Source organism: Aotus nancymaae, unplaced genomic scaffold (genome assembly GCF_030222135.1).
Source record: "Aotus nancymaae isolate 86718 unplaced genomic scaffold, 86718_ANA_hifiasm-v0.15.2.pri h1tg000025l, whole genome shotgun sequence".
Lineage (NCBI taxonomy): Eukaryota > Metazoa > Chordata > Mammalia > Primates > Aotidae > Aotus > Aotus nancymaae.
The window spans coordinates 33,802,633-33,819,307 of NW_026988438.1; the positions used below are offsets into that span (position 1 = coordinate 33,802,633).

At 43.4% G+C, this 16,675-nt stretch overlaps 1 protein-coding gene across 1 annotated transcript in view; it reads right to left on the bottom strand.

The window, feature by feature from the left end:
- Positions 1–685: 685 nt before the first annotated feature.
- The window catches only part of LOC105714011 (uncharacterized), a 92,297-nt gene continuing 76,307 nt past the window's right edge, over positions 686–16,675 (bottom strand). The window contains exons 5-7 of the mRNA XM_064380320.1: positions 4,250–4,605; positions 2,183–2,286; positions 686–1,441 (exon numbers count right to left, since the gene is read on the bottom strand). The gene's annotated coding sequence lies outside the window, so the exon portion shown is untranslated. The remainder of the gene's footprint in view (positions 1,442–2,182; positions 2,287–4,249; positions 4,606–16,675) is intronic.

The following is a 16,675-nucleotide window of genomic DNA, read 5'->3' on the forward strand; positions in this document are numbered from 1 at the left end:
TGGGCCTGGAAAAGAGAGTTGGGCCTGGCTGAAACTGACAGTGCTCCTGAGCACTGGCCTGAATTGCAGGCCTTTGAGTCAGCACTCGCTTACACTGGACAGATCGGGTGCCCTGTGCTAGGCCCTTCTCCTGACTTTTACTGCTGGTGGCAGAGCACTTCAGAGAGTGCTATCACTCTTTTGTCCGCCCCAAACAGCCTTTACTCTTCAACTGCACTCACCCCTCTACCTACCTAAATATCTCAACTGTCTTAACAAAGTCTACTCACACTCTGAAATGACCCAATTTAAAAGGCAACAGATAAAAAGATTCAAGTTGATATTCTCATGACACTTCCATCTCCTGGAGTGGCAGAATTTCTTCTCACTTGTGAATTTCCTCATGAGTCTAGGCAGTGGTATGCTGGTAAATGCTTAACACCTAGCTCCAGGAAAACAAAAAAAGCTCTGTAATATGAATGAATCATTTTCTGAGTTCTTCAGTTTAAATGTTCCCACCATGGCTGATGTCAAGCTACCAACGCAAAGTCATTGAACACGAGTGGAAAAGAGATGCAAGCCAGTAAGAGCTGGTGCCAGCACACCACTGAGTCTGTTTCACACTACTACATCTTCTGAAAGCCTATAGCCAAAAGCATTGCTCATTCATTTGTTCTTTAATTCATTCAATGAACTTTTTAAAAAGTATAGGAATTGAAATGACATTTACTAAAAGTTATTTATTACAAATCAAAAGCCCTACTAGGCTTATTACAAAGCATTATTTTTCCAGTACTTCCCTCAGAGGTTCCTTAGGTGGAAGGGTGATTCTTCTACTTTCAGATAATTGACTTACCCAAATCAGATGCGATTATTTGCTTCTCTTGGATTAGCAATTCTCATTAACATCCTTAACATTGGGAAAGGTGACATCAGAATAGCTTTGACTGATATAAAGTCCAACCTGCTTTATTGTTGAAAGTTTACAAACCCAATGCAAAAAAATAAAAAAAAAAGTCACCTCTGGAAAATGCTTACCTAGACATATACTTTCTATAATTCTTTTTCTCTATATTGTTATATTCGAGATACATGTGGTATGTGAAGAGTATGAACTCTGGAACCTGAATGCCTGGATCCTAATCACAGTTCCACCAATATTAGCTGTGTAATCTTGGGCAAATTACTTAACGTCTCCATGTTTTGGTTTCCTCACATTAAAACAGGATTCATAATAATAGCAGTAGCTGTTGTGAGGGTTAAGTAAATATACATACATACATTTGTATGTTTGTATACAGCATATAGAAAGTTCCATGTAACTGTTAGCAGTTACGTGTCATCAAACACGATCAGGGTTTCTCAAGTGCTGTCTAGGCATCTTTCCAACAAGATGGTGCAGTCCTTGAAATCTTTTTGCAGTCCCTCCACAGTGCCTAGCATACATGACTTTAGTAAATTCCTGTTGAAAAAGTAATTAATTGATTAAATGCAATTGATCAATGCAAAATATCCTTGCCACAAATAAACCATCTATTCTATTATCAGGATCTTAGGCATACTTTATGTCTCCATAACCACTCCAAAGGCAGGGAAGGTGATCAAGAATAAAGGCATGGCTGGGTGCAATGGCTCACACCTGTAATCTGAGCACTTTGGGAGGCTGAGATGGGTGGATCTCTTGAGGCCAGGAGTTTGAGATCAGCCTGACCAACACAGTGAAACCCCATCTCTATCAAAAAATGCAAAAATTAGCCAGGCATGGTGGCACATGCCTGTGGCCCCAGCTACTCAGGAGGCTGAGGCACAAGAATGGCTTGAAACCGGGAGGCAGAGATCATGCCATTGTACTCCAGCCTGGGTGACAGAGTGAGACCCTGTCTCAAAAAAAAAAAAAGAAAAAGAAAAAAAAGAATAAAGGCATGGAGTAATTTCCAGAGCTGTTAGCATGTATTTATGTTCAAGAGTGCTTATTTTATATAAGCAAGAAAAAATAAAAGCAACCTAAATGTTCATCAACAAGGGAAAGTGAATAAATTATGATGTAACCATTAGATATTTGTGTTTTCAGGAAGTATTATTAACATGAAAAAAGTCCTAATTGTATTAAGTGAAAAAGCAGCATTTAAAGTTGTAAAAACAATATAATACTTTACATTCTTTAAAAATATGTTTGCATAAAGAAAGAAAGAAAGAAACTTACAATAAATATACCACAATAATTAATAGCTGTCTCTGGTTGGTGGGATTCAGGTTGATTTTTAAATTTTTTTCTTCTTGATATATTTCTGTATTTTCTAGTTTTTCCTAAAATGATAAACAGAAAAGAATTGCTGTTAAATAAAGGAATTGCTGTTAAAATGGGGACACTAATTCCAACTTTGGAATTACATATCCACCCAATCTGATGTTACTCACTGCCACCCATCCCTCTCCTATTCCCAACCTCCCAAAATGTCCCAAATCTGCCATGATGGCGTAATCTATGCATTGCAAATATGACACCATCATCCAGCTATTTGGAGGCATTAATAATTACCTTAATTTTTTACACTCCATTCAGGTATCTGGCTTTGGGTAAACACAGTTAACCTCACGTAGACATATTTTCAGCTATTAAAAACCAAGCACATTTGTGTTATCTCCTGCCCTTGAGGTGCCTGATACAAGGGAAGCGTGATTGAGTACCTTACTGATAAGGCTGAACAAATATGTCTTTTGAAATAGACTATAGGAAAAGCTCAGATTGGAGATGCCTGATGCACATTAAAGTCTAGCTAAATTTGGGTAAAAGGTGGGTCTCGATTTAATGAAGTGCTCATTCTGGAATATTTATTTTTAAAAAGCCACTTTTATTACTTTCAAATCCAATAGGCTTGAAGCACAATATTGTCGAAATGGAGGTAGCAAGTACACAACAGCCCCCACTTTTAGGAACAGGTGAGAATTATTTATAACGAGCCGATCAGTCAACTATGATTTGGTCCCTCTGATGCGTTTAAGAACAAATTATTCAAGATAATGAAAAAAGCAACTTATTCCCTTAAGTGGTGCAATTTTTTGCAATCTTATTTTTATTCTTAATTTGCTTACCTGCACCATTCCTCAAGGCAATCTCAGGCCAAAGCCTATCTAAAGCATCATAAATTTCAAACAACTGAGCCAAATCAATAAGGTTTTATGGGACATCTTAAAGAAAAAGCATTACTTCACTAAATGTAGCTGGAGAAATGCACAGAAGTTATTTCTGTCCAGGCTCCCTCGCTATGGATGGAGGAACCAGACAGTTCTATTTTCATTCATAAGGAGCATCTCAAAACCTGGGACACATCATGGGATGCAATCAGCCCCAAGGAAGAGGAAACAGGAGAGCCGCTTGGCAGCCCCTGACATACTTTAGAAGAAGAAATTATTAATAACAAGGAATATTTTACTGTGGACCAAAGTGTGTCCCCTCTGTTGGTGAGTCAATGATTTCATGGAAATAATTTATTTACATTAGATTTGTTAATTGCCCCATTTACTACTGGGTGTTGTTCTTCTCCATGGCACGTATCATGAACACATATATTTGACTTTATTATTTTTATTTTGTCTGTCTTCACCAATCCAAAACAATCTCCTTGAAGGAATGGGTTTTTTGTTTGTTTGTTTGTTTCACTATGGTTTCATTGGATGCATTTAGAACATGCCAGTACGTTGGAGGTAGACAACAAATATTTGTTGAATGAATCAAGTTCCCACATACTCGAGGGGCATATGTCTATGGTGAAGTAGAAAGAGCACTGGATTCAGAGTCCAAAGTAGCGAGCACTTTGTTTGGCTCATACTAGACATGAAATGACCATTTTGGAAGTGGACAAATGGGTGGATGGATGGATGGACAGATGCGTGAATGGATGAGTGGGTGATGGAGCAATATTATAATGGTAACTCTGTATCTGTAAAATGAGTATAATAACTCATTAATAAAACTGTGAAAACAGTTGTGACATCTTAGTTGCTCAGTAGCTCCTTTTTCTTGTAGCTGATGTAGAGAAAGAAAAAACAGGGTGATGAAAACCCTAGCAGTGTAAAACAAGGAAAGAAAGCATTTAATCTGAGTAAATGAGAGGAGACAGAGGTATATGTGGGCAGAGGTGTCTGTTTTCACTCTGTCTTACAGTGCTCCCAAACCATGGTAGTGTTTGAGCGGAGGCTGCAAGAGGCAGGGAATTGGAACAGGTGGACAGGCTGCCGGCTTCCAAGGAAAACCAGCCTTCGGTTTCACCTCAGTGGCCTCCTGGAGCTGAGAGGCATTAGATGGTCAGGAACAAGGTGACGACAGCTCTCCATAGTCACTCTGGTCTCGGGGGTCTCAGCTCTGGTCATTACATCTCCAGGGTAGTCCAGCCCAGCGTATTTGTTCTTAACATTGCTCTTCCTGCTACAGGAGAGGAAGCCTTCACTGAGCAGCCTGCCTTGCTCGATCCTTCCAGACTTGCAGTGTGGCTGCCTCTGGCGTCTTCTGAATGCGGCAGCATCTTCTCTGGGGTCAGGGGTGGGGTGGGCCAGGATGCCTCTGAGCATATCCACTTCGGGTCCAGATAGCTGAGGTTGCTGGTGCTCTTGGAGATATTTCTGGTCCTGGGAAGCAGAGGAGAAGGGAGATCATTATTAACCAGCGTGGGAGCGGGTCCCTGGCGACCTGACTCTCTTGGTTAGCCATCCCCCTTCCTAGTGATGGTGTCCTAGGCGAACAAGCTAGGGTGAAAGGGAAGAAGAGAACCACAGGCCAGCAGTGGGGTGGGCCTGGACCCTTTCAATAGTAACAGACGGGTCTGCAAGGTGTCCCAGGGCCTAGGGACGCAGTCCCTCCTGAGGAACTCTGAAATCCCTATTGGTAGCACACTGGGGTAGCCTGACTGAGAATGGAGTTTTTTCCCCGCTGTTGTTGCCTCAGGCCTATACCTAAAGTGCCCCAGAGCTGTGCCGAATGCTGCGATGTGCTGAAAAAAATCCCCTCGTTTGGGGACCTTGGCCCATGCTTCCTTATTAATTGGTTCAAGAAGCAAACTTTCTTCTGCTACCGATAAGAGACTGTCAGGCTCCCCTGGGCACCAGCCATCGGTACTGTGCATGTGGATTGCTCTAAATATCCATTGCTGCAGGATAGATATTTGGATATCTAAATATCCAAGCCCTGGCACAGGAGCTGCTGGGAAATCCCAAATATACCTTTTTCCCAGAGCTCTGCTAACACAAGCTCTCCTGTGTCAGGAGGTGACATTCCTGCCTCTGTCCACAGGAATGGGAAAGCTGCACAGATGTCCTAAAATACAGAAAGGTTGAGAGAACAGCACTGAGCTTGGCTGATTTCCCACCTGTAATCGACATGGAAACTACACCTCTTAATCTCCAACAGGCAAAATGACTCCTGCTGCTATGTGCAAGATCTGTGACTCCAGCTTCCTCTATGCCTTTTTGTGGTTGTCTTCCCAAGGAACAGTTTGTGGAAATGAATGTGCCACCCTAACTTCTACAGGGTCACCTCTGTCCCTAAGTCTCTTAGGTGCTCAAATCTTGACCCCTGGGAGCAGCGGCCAGCACCATGGTAAACCAGACAAGGCAAATGGAGGGAAAGAGTGAATTGAGGAAGAGATCTGAAAACTGCTTGCAAGTGAAGCCTGTGTATACTCCATGCCTAACTAAACCCATTCTTCTGGCAGTGCTACTGAAACCCAGAACAAGAAGAGAAGGCCCACAGCAGCTTCCAGGGAGAGGCAGCTGGAGCCAACCTGAGCTCGGAGGAGGGGGGAGGGAGGCTCTCGGCCACATCACTGGGTACCCCCCTATCCCGTGAGAGGACAGGGGACCCATGCACTTGACTCAACTGTGGGAGTTTTGTGTTCCAGCTACCAATGGGGAAGGGACCCAGGTCTCTCTGAGGGTGTGGGCAATCATGTGACCCCCTCATTCTCCCTTCCCACTGCTCTCTCTGAGGTTCAGTAGAAATAGTATATGGAGATACCCTAGCACAAGCTCAGCCACGCTTCTCTCCAACCTCACACACAGCACACCCCACCAGGATTCAAGCTGGCTGGGTCCCATAACACTAGCCACCATTCACTGATGTGGCCCAAGTGCCTAGAACAATGCCTGGCACATAGTAGGTGCTTAATAAACAGTTGGGGAATACATGCACCTACTGAACTCCTCCTATGTGCCTATGCTAAAAGCTTGACAATTATTATTCCATTTATTTTTCACAAGAATCTTGTGAGGTAAATGTCAACTCATTTTCAGATGAGGAAACCAAAGCTTGGAGATGTTGAGCAAATTATTCAAGGTCCCACTGCCTGGTGTAACAGGAAGTTAAACCTGTCTCCTGCCCTTCCCCGCCGCTGTCTCCAAAGACTGAGCCCCTAAACAAAGCATTTTTCTGCTTTTCTCTCCCATTATTCAAGGCCAGAAACAGGAACCAGAACATGCAAAGGAAAGAGGGGCAGAGAGTGAGCTGGATTTTCACACCCCCAGCCCTGGCAACCGCCTCTTGGAGCCGGGCCTGGGACCAAGTGGCCTGGAGGAGGCAAGTCCCCTGCAAGTCTCCAGTTGAGTGGCCCATGAACTTAAGATTCTACCCATCAAGGTGCTCTCCTCCCTCCTCTCCGACTCTTGGCTCCGTCTTTCAAAAGAATAGAGTCAGAAGGGATGGTTAATGGAAGTATAATTTCAAATTATAGTTCTTAGGTGAGGATAATGTCACAGATCACACCTCATCACTTCATTTACAGGTTTCTTTGTTTATCCAAGGTGGTTGCATACAGCTGCCTTTAAAGTGGGTCACTAAGTCCTTCACTATGAATAATCTCACTGTGTCCGTGTGTGTGTGTGTGTGTGTGTGTGTGTATGTGTGCATGTTCCTTCAGAGTAGATTAGCTGAATCCACCTGAAATTATGCCAGCAGAGCTTTTAAACAAATTTCTCTGTGCAGCAAGTTGCTTCAGCATATAGCAGGTGACGCTTATGGGTGGGAATGTCCTACGAGGAGATGCTGCACCTCCAGGGAGTTTTCCACTGTGAGGCTTGAAGAAATCAAGCCCCTCTTCAGTCTCTGAAAACCTACTCGTGATCCAGTCTGTGAGCCTTCATGGCCTGGATAATCCCAAAAAAGCATATGGATCAGGAGAGAACTGGAAATGGAGCATCCCCAGAAGCTGCAAGATTTCTCAGTGTCATTCAGTCAACCAGGTGGCCTTAGGGAGCATCCCTTGAGAGGCAGGGAGAGTGTGAAATTGTGGCAGACCCCACCCTCCCTAACCTGCCATCCAGTTAGGGAGACTCCCGGTGCATATCCAGCGAGCCACCCAGGCAGGGATGGGCCATGAGGACAAGGAGTGTTCAGGGGCTGAAGAGGCTCCCCAAGGGCTGGGCTTTCTGGAAAAGCTTGGTGAAGAGATGGAAAACACCCGCTACCTTGCAGAATGGCTCAGGGAGGTGGAGAAAGGAAGAGCCGGGGAGCGATGGGGACACTTTGTACATGTATGACAGGAGCACACTCCCAGCCCAGTGACTGAGGCTCGGATTGGGCAGACTCATCAGGGCAGCTGTTGGGCACGCAGCTACTCCTGCTTGCTCCTCCATGGCATGGGCACCCAGAGCTGCCCCACAGGCTGCTGAGTTATGTCTTTTAAGCCAACACTTGACTTCTGCTCTGAGCTAAGCTTCTGACTGGCTTTGGGAAGGATTACTGTGGTATTTCCAGTCCTTCATACAGCATCTTTGTGATCCAAACCAAAAGTGCTTTGGCTCAAGTCTCACAGGTCCCCAAACCCACCCATCACTGGTATTCTTTCTTCTCTGGGCATCTCAAATTTGCATTTGCTTTTATTTTATTTTATTTTATTTTATTTTTTATTTTTTTTTTTTTTTGAGACGGAGTTTCGCTCTCGTTACCCAGGCTGGAGTGCAATGGCGCGATCTCGGCTCACCGCAACCTCCGCCTCCTGGGTTCAGGCAATTCTCCTGCCTCAGCCTCCTGAGTAGCTGGGATTACAGGCACGCGCCACCATGCCCAGCTAATTTTTTTGTATTTTTTAGTAGAGACGGGGTTTCACCATGTTGACCAGGATGGTCTCGATCTCTTGACCTCGTGATCCACCCGCCTCGGCCTCCCAAAGTGCTGGGATTACAGGCGTGAGCCACCGCGCCCGGCCTGCATTTGCTTTTCTATGTCATTCGCCACTGTGGCCCCCGCTGGTCTTCATAAGAAACTCATTCACTACAAGATTTGAAAATGTGCACACCCTTTGACCCATTATTTCCATTTTTCAAAATTATCATTGACTGACTTCTCTTCTATTCTTTTGTTTGTTCACTCAGTGTGGACAGGAGATTTGCTAGGTGCTGGGCTACACAATGATGAGCAAAAAGAAACTCAAGGTCCTGACAGAGCTTGTAGTCTAGGTCATTTGTTTGTTTTTCCCCTAAATACATAGATATAGGCTCTACAGGCACGTCTGTTGTACTCTGGGAGACAGTATACAGTCACGGTATCATCCCATAAAATAAAAGCCCATGACCACACCGCAGACACAAAATGACAATTGTAGAGAGAATAAAAAGGAAACTTTCAGGTTAGGTTTTCAAACAGTGTGCCACACCCCAAGAGCCTCAGGGGTGGGCTGGAACTGGGTGGCGTGCGGGTACCGGCAGAGACAGGAAGGAACACTCATTTGTGTATCACCTGAGGGACTCTCCTGTTCCCAGCACCCCACCCACCTCTCCAATCAAGCAGTTATTTGTCATTTTCTCCATGGCACTGGGGTATTTCCTAGTAAGATCTACTACTATTTGAACAGAATATTCTGTGACTGAAAAAGCTTGAAACCACTAGTCGTCTCAAGGTTCTTAAAGTGCTTCTATATTTAGTCTGGAAATCTTCTGGACTGGACGATTCCCCTCACCTCACCCCGATTCCCTTTAAGTTCTCTAGCTTTTTATGTTTCATTTATAGGCTTTAATGATACCTGATACATTTTGGGTGTGTAATTAATGGGCAATAATACATGGACATGGACATGATAAGTAACAAAGTCTCATCAACCATACAAACATGGCGGACACTCAAAGTCCTCAAACAATTTTGCTCTATATTAAGAGGGAAAAACTAGCTTAGTTAGGAACACATCAAAAACAACAAAAATGTAAGCAGTTTTACCAGTTTGACATGCATCCTAGATGGTGTTATTTGGCATTTTGTGTACTGTTTGCTAAGTTTCCACAATGTGCTAGATAGCAATCTCTCTGCTCTAATTCTTGAGCCAATAGATTCTGTATCTACACTTTTATCGTTCACATACCATCACTGCAATGATTTTTTAATAATATCTGAAGGCCGTTTGTACTACTAAATATTTAATTTAAACAGTTGTTTTGTATTTAAATAAATTTACTTTAAAAGAAAATTTTATATCACTTTATATCACTACCTATAAATAGAAGACCAAAAACATTTGCCATCATAGAAGGTAACTGTAACAAATTCATAATAATGAAAACAGTAATTTTTCTGCGTAGCATTTACTATCCCCTTTGGTTTGACCAGGGACATGGACACTGTGTTTTGTGAAACATTGTCTGAGCTCATTCCATCACAGTATTCAGCTAAGAAACTAAAAGTAGGTGTCGCTTGTCTTTGCTCCCTCCACCTAAGCCTACAAACCCCCTGCTACCTGCAAACCCACACACCTCTCCCCTCTAAGCATTACCTTGCTCTAAGCTATCCCACAACTAGTCCTTTTTAAGGTATTAAACTATCACCTTATCATTTTACATGTGGATAAGAGATGAATCTTTCAAAACTCAAATATCAGATCTTTATTGGAATTTTGGATATAATGCAAGAGAATTGTATCATTTAATTCAAAGCACATGCAACAGGTGATCAACTAGCCACTCCTCCTCACGACCCAGTCCTCATGCCTCCCCACAGGCTCATTTTTAGATTTCCCTGCAGAACACAGAAATTTGCCCAAGAATGGATTAAAGGCTTTAGGATTAGACAGATAATGGTAATTTCAGATTGTGATGACATTCTAGAAATATATATATATATATATATATGGCTCAACCATCTCATTAGCCTACACCTTATTGTAACCACATCTATAGCTACCTTCCTCCTCCAACCCACCTGGGAGAGCAGGAGGGGAAGCTGGTCATGGAGACTGAAGATTGAATTTACATCAGGGGTGTGGTTGGCACGCATTGTTCTCTCTTACATTCCGAAAGTCTTTTCTCCCTGGTCGTTCATTAGGAAATCCTCCTCCCAAGGGACTTTGGGGGCATTGTGGCATGTCAGATTTTCCAGGAAGCAGACTCTGAGATGAGATTGTGTCCAGGGGGCCTATTGGAGAGTTGTTCTGGACCACACCTGTGAGTGAATGCAGGCAGCAGGATTGGGCTGCAGGAGAGGCCTCAGCCAGCCACACAGGGATTGGGATGGCCCCTAGAGCTGGCCCAACTGAGCAAAGGAGTCCAGCCTTTGTACCCCACACTGGCCAGTCATTGAATGCTAGACACCCCCAGGAGGGGTCAGAACCTTGAGCAAGACAGCCCTCTTTGGTCAAAGGCCAAGAGATTGCACCGTAAGCCACCAGCAGGCAGTGCTCCTGGTAGCTGAGGGAATGATGCCTTGGTCCTGAAGGAGAATCTGGGTAGAGCCCCACAGCATCACTGCAAGAGTAAACCCACTAGCACCTGGCTTCCTGGACCCTCCAAGTGGTGGCAACATGGATAAACCATAGGGCCTGATTTCTAGGCACCTCCTCACAGTGATAAATGATGGATCAGTAGGCCTGCTGGCTGCAAGAGAAGCTAAGAGGCAGGTAGTGTTGGTGTGTATGTGGGGGTAGGGCAGGGGATCAGAACGCCCCTCGTGGACCTTGATATTGTACTCTACCTTTCTGCATTCATCCCTCCTCCCCGCAAAAAGTCATGGGCAGGAAACAAATGTGGTCCTGATGCCTACTGCACCATCAATCTTGAGATACAACATTCAATTTCAAAGTTATTTGACCAAAGCCAAGTTACAAATCTTGAAGGGAGCTGGCTTTGTAGAGAGACAAGGGCATCTGAAGGCATGAACTGGGGTGAACCTTATAAGCAAAATCTCAGAAGTCCTAGGTTGCCAACAGTTAGCCAAGCATTTGCTGGACTTGCTTTCTTTCCTGGGCCTATGGAAATTTTACATGTAGGTGGAATTGCCCGTGCAAAAGCCTGAGAAGTCACCCTGGAGGAAAAGAGTGGCAGATTCCCTCCGTGATCTTTCTTCCCCTACAGCCAGACCACGCAAGGGGGTGATAAAACCAAGGTCATGGCTTGTCTCCATTCACTTTGTTCTTTGGAAAAAGGGAGGAGCCTGGAGCATTTCTCCTTCCACATCTCCTTAAATGGGTCTGACTCAGGTAGAGAGGAGACCACCATCATTGTGTAGTAAGACAGGGTGGTTGTGATGAGTCTTCCATAGTTACCATTTGCTGAAGCTTACAGTGTGCTCGGCACCATGCTGGGTCTGTGTATATCTTCTCACTTAATCCTTACTAGCACCCGCAGAAGTAGGTTAGACTATTCTCTTTTTCCCTAGAGAAATCAAAGATCGAATAAATCAAGTAATTTGCCACAAACTCACAGGCACACACCTACTGAAAGGCAAAGTTGGGACTGAAACCCAGGTCTGCCTGGCTCCAGCCCATTTCTGTTGATGCTTAAGAAGCTCCTCCCAGGACTTTGGGAGGCCCAGCCAGGTGATCACCTGAGGTCAGGAGTTTGAGACCAGCCTGGCCAACATGGTGAAACCCCATCTCTACCAAAAAATACAAAAATTAGTCAGGCGTGGTGGTGTGCACCTGTAATCCCAGCTACTAGGGAGGCTGAGGTGGGAGAATCACTTGAACCTGGTTGCAGTGAGCCTGGGCAACAGAGTGAGACCCTGTCTCAAGGGAAAAAAAAAAAAAAAAGAAGCTCCCATTCTCCCAGGGCCATGATGCCACCCTGCAGTTGTCCTTTCACATAAATAGGACATTTAATGGCAACTTTTGGTACACCCAGAATTCTGTCGATCTCCACACCCAGCTCAGGTCCCCTGAGCTCAGTTTGCCTCAAGGGGCGTCCCTGCATCTCCTTAACTTGCCTAGTCACCCACTACAGTGTCCTCAGCACACCAAGAAACCTGACCATGTCACCGAGTGACTGGCTGATGCACAAGCGGGCTGAAAGATAAATCAGCCAAGAAGAGAGCCAGCCCATATCTTCACAAACTGGCAGTGTGTCATTCCAAATAAAATGCTTGTACGTACCCTGTTGGTTCTCTGGGCCCAAACCTCCTATACTTGCTCTGAATATCTGGATCACCATTTGCTTGTGTTATGCTGATCATTTATTTAAGAAAAAAAAAAAAAACTTTTTTGAACTCAGGGAGAAAATGCCACTGGTAATTAAGCCTGAGATGATAATTAATTCCTATTACAGATGAGGCTCTTCGTCCTGGTGGAGGCATGCTGACCCGTGTAGACCCGGGTGCGAGTGGTCATACCTGTTTATGTATTGCTTGTCCTTCTCCATATTTCACAGATGATAGGATACGGCTCTGCATCTCTTCATGTTAATTCTATTTGAAATACTCCCCACCAACATCTTAGGGCTCTGCCATCTAATAAGTGCAGCCAATTTATTGATAGTAAATCTAGGGCAAGACAGACTCACATTGATGTGGGCCACAGGGCATTTAAATTAAACAGGAACTCTCCAGCCATCTGTGTTTTAACTTTTTTATGCCTTGATAATAAGCCCTGTTTAGAATAATTTGCTGTGGAAACTGGGACTTCGTGACTGACAGAGAAAGGCCGGGGATAAACAACCCAAGCAGGCCCCTGAATTTGCGAGAATGTCAGGCGAATTTAGACTCATCATAAAAGAATTCTCAGTGACTGTATTTCAATATGACACTTTTATGGTTTTTTATTTTCTAGCCCATTGCAGCCCCAGAGCCCTGGCATGATTTATATAGCCTGGCAGTGCATAATCTTTTGTATAAGATATACAGGCCTCCGGAGGTTTAATTTCTTTCCTCACCGCCACTGACAGCATTTGTGCTTCCCTTCTCTTCTATTTTCATTTCTAATGAGATATTGGACTTTGCTCAGTGAGAGGTGATATTTCCACATTTGCAGCCTGACAGGCTAAATCACCAGATCTCAGTGGTGAGGATACAAACCCATTTAAACTGTGTCAAAATATTCATGGAGCCCCATTGATTTGGGCAACGGTTATTAGGAAGCTATTTGGAAAGCTCAGGTTTAATTTTTGGAGCTTTCTGCTGCAAAATCACTCAGTTACATCACAGAGAAAATGGTATCAAAAGGATAAAGAGTGGGGGTATGGGTGTGTTGCTTTTATTTTGTTGGGATTATTTTTAGTACACAGATGACCTTTGTTTAAAAAAAAAAAAAAGACAGAGAGAGAGAGAGAAATCCCAGAACGATGTATTGGTAAATATGCAGCATGAAGCAAAGTAAATTTTTCCTATTGCATATAAATGAAAAATATGTCAAGCTATTGAAATGTTTTTTTAAAATAGCAACAGTGAAAGCATCTGACATCGGAGATTAATGCTTTGCATTGCTACACTGACTTTTACCTCTGCCTTTGATCTTAAATCTAGCTGAAACTATTGCGACAGGAGTTTAGCTTCTAAGTGGGATGGGTTCAAAAAGCACTGGTTCACTTAGTGTTCAGAAGTGTCACAGAGGAAAATTCCCATGAACAAGGGAGGCAAACGTGGCTGTCCCTGGGAGGGGTTGTCAGGTTAGAAATGCAACAAATGGTCAATGGAAGGAATTTAGGAGCTCCTAGCAGAACTCAGGGAATATATATGGCTGAAGGAACCCTTGATATGGGGTCATTGGAACAAAGTATTGGGATGTCCTTGGACACTGCAAAAGATCTAAGCCCTTTGATGGAACCGAGCACATTTGATCTTTATATGGTACGGTCATTTGCAGTAGTTGCTTGATTTATGACCTGGGACTTTATATGAAGTTTATATTTACTAGGGTTCCCAAGTTCACAGAGACCTCATTAAGTGATACACACAACATACATACACACAGGGAACCTGCTTTGGCAATTTACGGGCAATAAAGTGTTTTCTGCACCACTTTACAATAAGTGGACATTAATGAATGCTAAATTATAGCAGAATTCCTATGGAACAGCATATTACATTCACATTAATAGCAAATGAGTTCATTGTGAGACACATTATGGCAGCAAATATCATAGGAATTAGAAGGAATTAGGAAATACCTCTGCAATTAGACCTGGGTGGGGAGAAGAAGCCACCCAGCCAGATGGTGGGCTACTCACACACCAACACTTTCTGGCCTGGCTTGAGGGAACACTTGGGTGCCAGGAGGCTTGCAGAGCCCTCTGGGACCACAATATTTCTGTGCTAACACACTTGAGAACGTCTCATAACCCAAGATCCACAAAATCCCCAAGGGCTGAGGCTGTGTGAGTTCTCTTATCTGGGAAATGCACTCAAATACAGTGAGAAAATCAGAGCGGATATAAATTGGAAATTCCTGGAAGTAAAATTTTTCAAACAGTGGAACAAGCCACTTGAGGAGCGTTCTGGAGTCTCCTTCTCTTGGGTGCTTTAAGGACAACCTTGGCACGCAACAGGCTTCCTTATGGGCCCCGCTTTCTCAAGTGCCTAAGGACCTGACCTCCATGAAAGAAGCCAGGAAAATTACCAGCACAGGCACCATTAAGGCATCTCCAGAACAGCAGAGCCCTGTAGCAACTCCAGAAAAGTCCTCAATGTGCTGGTGACACAAACAGCCTCAAAAAAGCCCAAATATCCCCGTGGGGTAGGCTTGTATACATATATACCACAATATAATCCCAAACATTATCCACGGCCAGGATCATGGGCCATGAGAAAAGAAAGGTCTATATTATTGCCAAAGCTCATTCAGTCAGGGAAGCAGCCCACCAGGCACAGCCAGCACCAACCCTCCTCTGAGCATCCCAACTCTGCTACAGACTCGTCTACTTATTTAACCTCTCTAAGCCTCAATTTTCCTAAATGTAAAATGGAGTTGATAATATGGCTTCACAAGGTTGATTGTGAGGTTTAAACAAAATACTGTGTGTCTAGTGTACAGCACAGTCGCTGGCACCTGACAAGGAATGAGCTAGTTGTGTAACTAGTATCACCTCCCTGCACCTTCTCATCTTTCTTGTCTCTCCTTCCTCATTCCAGCTGCAGTCTTCACCATGCTCCAACACACTGGCACCGCATACCAAACACAAGGTGACTTTCAAAGACCGCACCATAAATAGAAAAGATGGCTGAGGGATGGAGAGGCTGGCTCAGCTACCATCCCAAATGGAAACAAGCAGAGAGCTTCTTGCAAATGAAGCAGCAATTGCATCTCAGCAATTGCATTCTAATTGCTAGTCCCAAATTATAACGGACCAGGGAGCCTACGTGTTTTACTCTTGCCATGGGTATTTTATGGAATTAACAATTAGTTGACATGCTCCTATTGAGATATACTAACTGTTCAGCATTTTTAGCACTTACTGAGCACAGGCTCTGTGCTAGGCAAAATAGAAGACAAAGGATTGAATCAGACATGGGCTCTTTACTCAAGAAGCCCCTCATCCAGTAGGTGAGATACGACCCTGAATAAGTTTGCTCCCTCCTTGGGGATCATTTGTAAATGTGATTAAGGCAATGATGGGCCAGCAAATGTTTAACAATTGTCATGGGGAGGGGAAGAGGGAGGAAGAAGGAAGCTGTCTGTATGTGGAAGCTATAAATGTATGTGCACATAAGTTTATTATGAATTTTACTGATTTGACGGATGTGTACTACATAATTTACAAATAAAAATAAAATTAGTGAACTCTCTTTATAGTAGTTCCTCATAGCCAACTGAATCTCTTTAAAAGCTTTGGAAAATTTTTGACAAACTCTTATATCCATACCGATCCTAGGATGCGAGTAATAAACAGTATAATTCTGACATGAATAGGGATTGGTATTTTCATTTACATTAATGAGTAGAACAAAAGTGAAAAATGAAGACATATGTCAGAACTACATTGTTTCATCAATGACAGGAGTGATGTCTTTGCTGAATCAGATAATAGTTTCCATACACTGGAAGAATATTTCCTCAAATTTTTACACTATTCATAATGTAACAGCTACAGACATGACAACCTTTTAAGCTTAATCTGCATCATTAAACATTTTCTCCATCACTTTTTTAAGTCTAATCAACAAAATAAATCAAACACTGATTTGCAACATATGCTGATTTCAACAGTGTAAATACTCCTATCCTGGTCAATCACAAGCTGCCAAGGTAATGTCACTGAATGCAAAATTGGGGTAAGACACATAGTAGCCCACTCTTATATATTTCCACTGTACAATTATCATAGATGTAAATAACCTCCAGACACAGATAAAAGTAAAATACAGTACAATTAGTAGGAAGCAGTGAGTTTGGGGTATTTATTATCTTCGTTTTAAATATAATTTATTTATTTGTAGGTGTTTCGTGAATTTTCTTCCCAGTTTCCATTGGGTCCTCATGGATCTGCCCCATTCTCTTCAGGGCCCGCCTTTCAGTGGGTG